Genomic DNA, 6468 nt, shown 5'->3' with positions numbered 1-6468 from the left:
ACAAGCAAAGGGCGACTTACAATATAAGCACTCTTCTTCGATATAAACAATTCCAAGTCTGTGCTACGTAGAAACTAAAAGCGAAGTGAATAGAGTTGAAGTCACTATACAAGAGCCTAATCTTGAAGCTGCTTTCAGCTGAACCGCCATCAGTCGGTCGCGGCGCTTATGTCCTCTCGACAGAGGGGCTGCTGCTGTCACGTTGTCGTCCTGGAGAGGGGTCGGTCAGCGTGCAATTGGCTGACGTCTTCTCACAGCCATCTCTTCTCTATCGCTCCCGACTGACGTGCCGGCGCTTAACTTTACGCCGTCACAACGCTGACCTCCGTTTTCAGGAATGCTGCCACAGTTTCATTCTCGCACCATTGCAGTGATTAGTTCAACATAAATATTACTGCCACTGGTGTTGAGCAAAATCTGAAATTGCTGCGTTCAGGTACAGGTCACTATGGAATCCCTATAACGTCCTATGCAAAATTTAGTGATGCATTAGATCCTTACCCATAATATGCCGTAGATAGCTCAACGACAAATTCTGTCAAGTGGCTGAAAGAAAGCGCAGGTCACATCCATCTTCTAGAAGAGTAGAAGAAGTGATTCTCAAACTATCGTTCAGTATGATTCATGCTGTAGAGCCTTAGAACACACTCTGAGCTCAAACATAATGAAGTATCTCGAACAGAACGACATCCCCATCAATAACCGTCACGGAGCCCGTGGACAACGGACATACGTACCACAACTCGTGTTTTTGTACACATCCTGGAATGATAAAACCAGGCGGATGGAATATGTCTTGAGGTCGGAAAGCATTTCACATAGTACCACACCAACGCCTGCAACAATATTTGTTACTTGATTTGAGAATTTGTGTGGAACACGTATCAGTCTATCTTGGATGGTGACTCTTCGACAACTGTAGAAGTAAATTCAGGAGTGTCGCAGGGAAGTGTGTTGAAAGCACTGGCGTTCACGTTGTGCATTAATGACATATACAGGTACCATTAATAGTAACCCCAGACTTTATGCAGATGGTGTAGGTTCCTATAATGAAGCACAGTATGAAGAAAAAACTGCACAAATATTCAGTCAGAACATTATACGAAAATACACAACTTACTTTAAATGTTCGGAAATGTAGAGCTGTGTACGCCAAAAACTCTAAAACATTCTATCCTGTGACTACAACATCAGCGAGACATGACTGGAATTATTCGACTTGTACAGATAGCTCAGTGTAATAATTTGTGGGGATGTGAAACGCAGTGATCACATGGGATGAGTTGTAGAAAGCAGGTGACAGATTTCGGGTCGTTAGTGCGATATTGGGAAAATGTAACCAGTCTGCAACGGAGAGTGATGACAAAATATTTGTGCAAACCATTAGAAAATTGCTCAAGTGAGGGAAACCCGTACCAAATAAGACGTACGAGGAATATTGAGTCCATATAAAGAATGGAAGCAGGAAGGGTGATAGATTCCTGAAGCTAGACACCAAATACACTACCATTCAAAAGTTTTCGATCAAACCTATGTACTTAGTTTGAATGTACAAACACATCGCACAAATTTAATATTTTCTCTTTCTGTTATTAAGTAAAATACAGCGTGCTTTAGATTTTAGGTTATTCAAAGTATCCATTCTTTGACCTCAGACCAGTTGCACAAACTCTTGGCATTATTGAGGTAAGACTTTGTAGTGTTTCTGCAGATATTTTAGCCCAACACGTTTGTAGCTTATTCCATACATCTTCAACATTATACGACAGTTTTCTAGCCTCCCTATCGCATTCATCCCACAAGAGGGATTTAATTCAGGTGACTAACTTGCCCATATCATATTTTTTTATTTCCGCACATTCGTCTTTTCCACTGACGTATCCTCTGCACGATTTGTAAGTATGTTTGGGAGCATGGACCTGCTGCAGAACAAATCCACGACTAATAAGTCTTTCGCCAGATGGTAGCGCCTTGTTGATCAGTATCCTGTGATTTCCCTCTTTCTATAACGTACGATTAATTCTCAATAGATTACGGACTTTATCATCCGCAAAACAACCATACACCATTATCAACCCTTCACCATTAGCGTCACATACTGGATCTTGATATGTTCTCCATGCACGCTCCAGTTTTTATGTTAGTGTACTGACTGTATTCTTTCCGCCTTATTTTGTTTCCGTAATAATGGTTTTCTGGCCGCTATGCTCCCCTTTAAACATTGTTCACGAAAACGGTGTTACCAATGAGGAAAGAGACTGAAGCTCTAGGGCAAATAAAAGCACTCCGTCTTCAGGCCACAAGTGGCCCATCGGGACCATCCGACCGCCGCGTCATCCTCAGCTAAGGATGCGGAGAGGAGGGGCGTGTGGTCAGCATACTGCTCTCCCGGTCGTTATGATGGTTTTCTGTGACAGGAGGCGCTACTATTTGGTCGAGTAGCTCTTCAAGTGGCATCAGAAGGCTGAGTGCACCTCGAAAAATGGCAACAGCACATGGCTGCCCGGATGGTCACCCATCCAAGTGCTGGCCACGCCAGGCAGAACTTAACTTCGGTGATCTGACGGGAACCGGTGTATCCACTGAGGCAAGGCCGTTGCCTCAGAGCAAATAAAAAATACGCCATAAAGAAATCATCAAAATGGGAAGGAAGTAGGTAGATGTAATGCACATGTATAGACAAGGAAATGATTACAATTTCAGAAAAATTGGATAAGTTACTGAAGAGAATGAGCTTCGCGAATTGAAGAAGTGAATAACGTGTTGGCAGACCTCTGGCCCTTATGCAAGCAGCAGTTAGCTTGAGATTAGTTGACAGAGTTGTTGTATCTCCTCCTGAGGCATATCGTGCCATATCCTGTATAATTTTCGCGCTAGAACGTCACAATCCACAGGTGGTCACGTTGGTACTCACCGCAGTCTGGGCCGCCTCTAGACACGTCTTCGTCCAGGTATCTCATTGACTGGAGTAGAATTGTCTTCAGTGATGAGGCCCGCTTCGAACTGAGTCCCGATGAGCAGTGAAGACGTGACGTCCAGGACAGCAGGAGAATACTAACCAGACGCCGGCCGGGGTGGTCGTGCGGTTCTAGGTGCTACAGTCTGGAGCCGAGCGACCGCTACGGTCGCAGGTTCGAATCATGCCTCGGGCATGGATGTGTGTGATGTCCTTAGGTTAGTTAGGTTTAATTAGTTCTAAGTTCTAGGGGACTGATGACCTCAGAAGTTAAGTTGCACAGTGCTCAGAGCCAACTAACCTGACTGTCGGCCGCCAAACAGACCGCCAACCAGGAATGACGGCATGGGGTGCAATCTGATTCCATAGCAGGGTTCCATAGAATGACACCTTCGTCACCTTCACAGCACAGTAGTACGTCGACGATATTATACGTCCCGTTTTGCTGCTGTTCTTGGCAAGCCATTCCGGGCCTACATTTCGGTTACACAACGCCCACCGGCACAGGAGGAGAGTTTCTACTGCTTGTCTTCGTGCCTGCCAAACCCTATCTCGGACAGCAATGTTGCCGGATCTCTCCCCAGTTGAGAACGTTTGAGGCATTATGAGCAGGGCCCTCCAGCTACCTCGGGCTTCTGACGATCTAACGCTCCAGTTGGTCAGAACTTGGTACCATATCCCTTAGGAGGGCGTCCAACAACTCAGTCTACCAATGCCAAGCCGAATAACTGCTTACATAAAGGCCAAAGGTGGACCAACGCGTTATTGACTTGCTCAAATTGTGAAGCTCTTTCTCTTTATTAAATAATTCAAATACTGGTTCAAATGGCTCTGACAAGGGAACCTCCCCATCGCACCCCCCTCAGATTCAGTTATAAGTTGGCACAATGGATAGGCCTTGATAAACTGAACACAGATGAATTGAGAAAACAGGAAGAAGTTGTGTGGAACTGTGAAAAAATAAGCAAAATATACAAACTGAATAGTCCACGTGTCTCATAGGCAACATCATGGACAGAGTGAGCTCAGGAGCGTCGTGGTCCCGTGGTAGCGTGAGAAGCTGCTGAACGAGAGGTCCTTGGTTCAAAGCTTCCCTCGAGTGAAAATTTTATTTTCTTTATTTTTTCATAGTTATTATCTGTCCGTTCGTTCATTGACATCTTTGTTCACTGTAATAAGTTTAGTGTCTTTGTTTTGCGACCGCATCGCAAAACCGTGCGATTAGTAGACGAAAGGACGTGCCTCTCCAATTGGAACCGAAAACATTTGATCGCAAGGTCATAGGTCAACCGATTCCTCCACAGGAAAACACAACTTCTTCCTGTTTTCTCAATTGATCTGTTTTCAGTTTTTCAAGGCCTATCCACTGTGCCAACTTACAACTAAATCTGAGGGGGGTGCGATGGGGAGGTTCCCTTGTGAGCACTATAGGACTTAACTTCTGAGGTCATCAGTCCCCTAGAACTTAGAACTACTTAAACCTAACTAACCTAAGGACATCACACACATCGATGCCCGAGGCATGATTCGAACCTGCAACCGTAGCGGTCGTGCGGTTCCAGACTGAAGCGCCTAGAACCGCTCGGCCACTCCGGCCGGCGATAAAATCATCCCGCGTTCCTGAAATAATAATCATGTATATCACATTTACCGAGTTCCCTCTCATTGTGTCGGAGATTTTTCTTTCTTAGAGGATATTTCCTTCCTTCTGAATTGCATTTACTCTGTACTGAGCTTTCCTGTATGACGTTAAACGGGGTCTTCCAGATCTTGAAACACTTGAATTGGAATCAGTTTCCTTGAACCTTTTCAATGTATACACCACTGCAGACGCCGGCTTTAATAGCTGTTGTCGTACTAGAATAGCCTCTCTTCTACGGAGACAGAATTGCAATACGTTTCTCAATTTCAGTCTCTCGCTTCCGTCCCATTAGAAGGTAATACGGTATGAAACTGATTAAGTATACAAACTCACTTCCAAATGCAGCCAGTGTATTGTAAACAAATGCGATCTGATTGCAACACAGACAGTTGAGGAAATGAAGGCTATTCGAATGGAGCAATCTAAGGCAAAAACAATTAAAGCCGCTCAAAAGAGGAAAGTCCGCTGGACCTGATGGGATACTAGTTCGATTTTACACAGAGTACGCGAAGGAACTTGCCTCTCTTCTTGCAGCGGTGTACCGTAGTTCTCTAGAAAAGCGTAGCGTTCCAAAAGATTGGAAAAGAGCACAGGTCATCCCCGTTTTCAACAAGGGACGTCGAACAGAAGTGGAGAACTATAGACATATATCTCTAACATCGATCAGTTGTAGAATTTTGGAACTCGTATTATGTTCGAGTATAATGACCTTGCCGGCCGCGGTGGTCTAGCGGTTCTAGGCGCGCAGTCCGGAACCGCGCGACTGCTACGGTCGCAGGTTCGAATCCTGCCTCGGGCATGGATGTGTGTGATGTCCTTAGGTTAGTTAGGTTTAAGTAGTTCTAAGTTCTAGGGGACTGATGACCACATTAGTTAAGTCCCATAGTGCTCAGAGCCATTTGAACCATTTATAATGACTTTCTGGAGACTAGAAATCTACTTTGTAGGAGTCAGCATGGGTTTCGAAAAAGACGATCGTGTGAAACCCATTCTATTCGTCCACGAGACTCAGAGGGCCATAGACACGAGTTCACAGGTAGATGCCGTGTTTATTGACTTCCGCAAGGCGTTCGATACAGTTCCCCGCAGTCGTTTAATGAACAAAGTAAGCGCATATAGACTATCAGACCAATTGTGTGACTGGATTGAAGAGTTCCTAGATAACAGAACGCAGCACGTCATTCTCAATGGAGAGAAGTCTTCCGAAGTAAGAGTGATTTCAGGTGTGCCGCAGGGGAGTGTCGTAGGACCGTTGCTATTCACAATATAAATAAATGACTTTATGGATAATATCGGAAGTTCACTGAGGCTTTTTGCGGATGATGCTGTAGTATATTGAGAGGTTGTAACAATGGAAAACTGTACTGAAATGCAGGAGGATCTGCAACGAATTGACGGATGGTGAACCGAGTGGCAATTAAATCTCAACGTGCACAGGTGTAATGTGCTGCGAATACATAGCAAAAAGATTCTTTATCATTTAGCTACAATACAGCAGATCAGCAACTGGAAGCAGTTAATTGCATAAATTATCTGGGAGTACGCATTAGAAGTGATTTAAAATGGAATGACCATATAAAATTAATCGTCGGTAAAGCAGATGTCAGACTGAGATTCATTGTAAGAATCCTAAGGAAATGCAGTCCGAAAACAAAGGAAGTAGGTTACAGTACACTTGTTCGCCCACTGCTTGAATACTGCTCACCGGTGTGGGATCCGTTCCAGATAGGGTTGATAGAGGAGACAGAGAAGATCCAACGGAGAGCAGCACGCTTCGTTACAGGATCATTTAGTAATAGCGAAAGCGTTGTGGAGATGATAGATAAACTCCAGTGGAAGACTCTGCAAGAGAGACGCTTAATAGCTCGGT

General features: G+C 44.6%; 1 pseudogene; it reads right to left on the bottom strand.

Annotated features, from left to right (window-relative positions):
* Window positions 1–2483: 2483 nt before the first annotated feature.
* On the bottom strand, window positions 2484–2601 carry LOC126427253 (5S ribosomal RNA; annotated as a pseudogene).
* Between the last annotated feature and the right edge of the window lie 3867 nt (window positions 2602–6468).

Source organism: Schistocerca serialis, chromosome 1 (genome assembly GCF_023864345.2).
Source record: "Schistocerca serialis cubense isolate TAMUIC-IGC-003099 chromosome 1, iqSchSeri2.2, whole genome shotgun sequence".
NCBI classification, from domain to species: domain Eukaryota; kingdom Metazoa; phylum Arthropoda; class Insecta; order Orthoptera; family Acrididae; genus Schistocerca; species Schistocerca serialis.
Note: the sequence above shows the minus strand (reverse complement) of the source record. Positions and strands in the feature narration are given on the sequence as shown.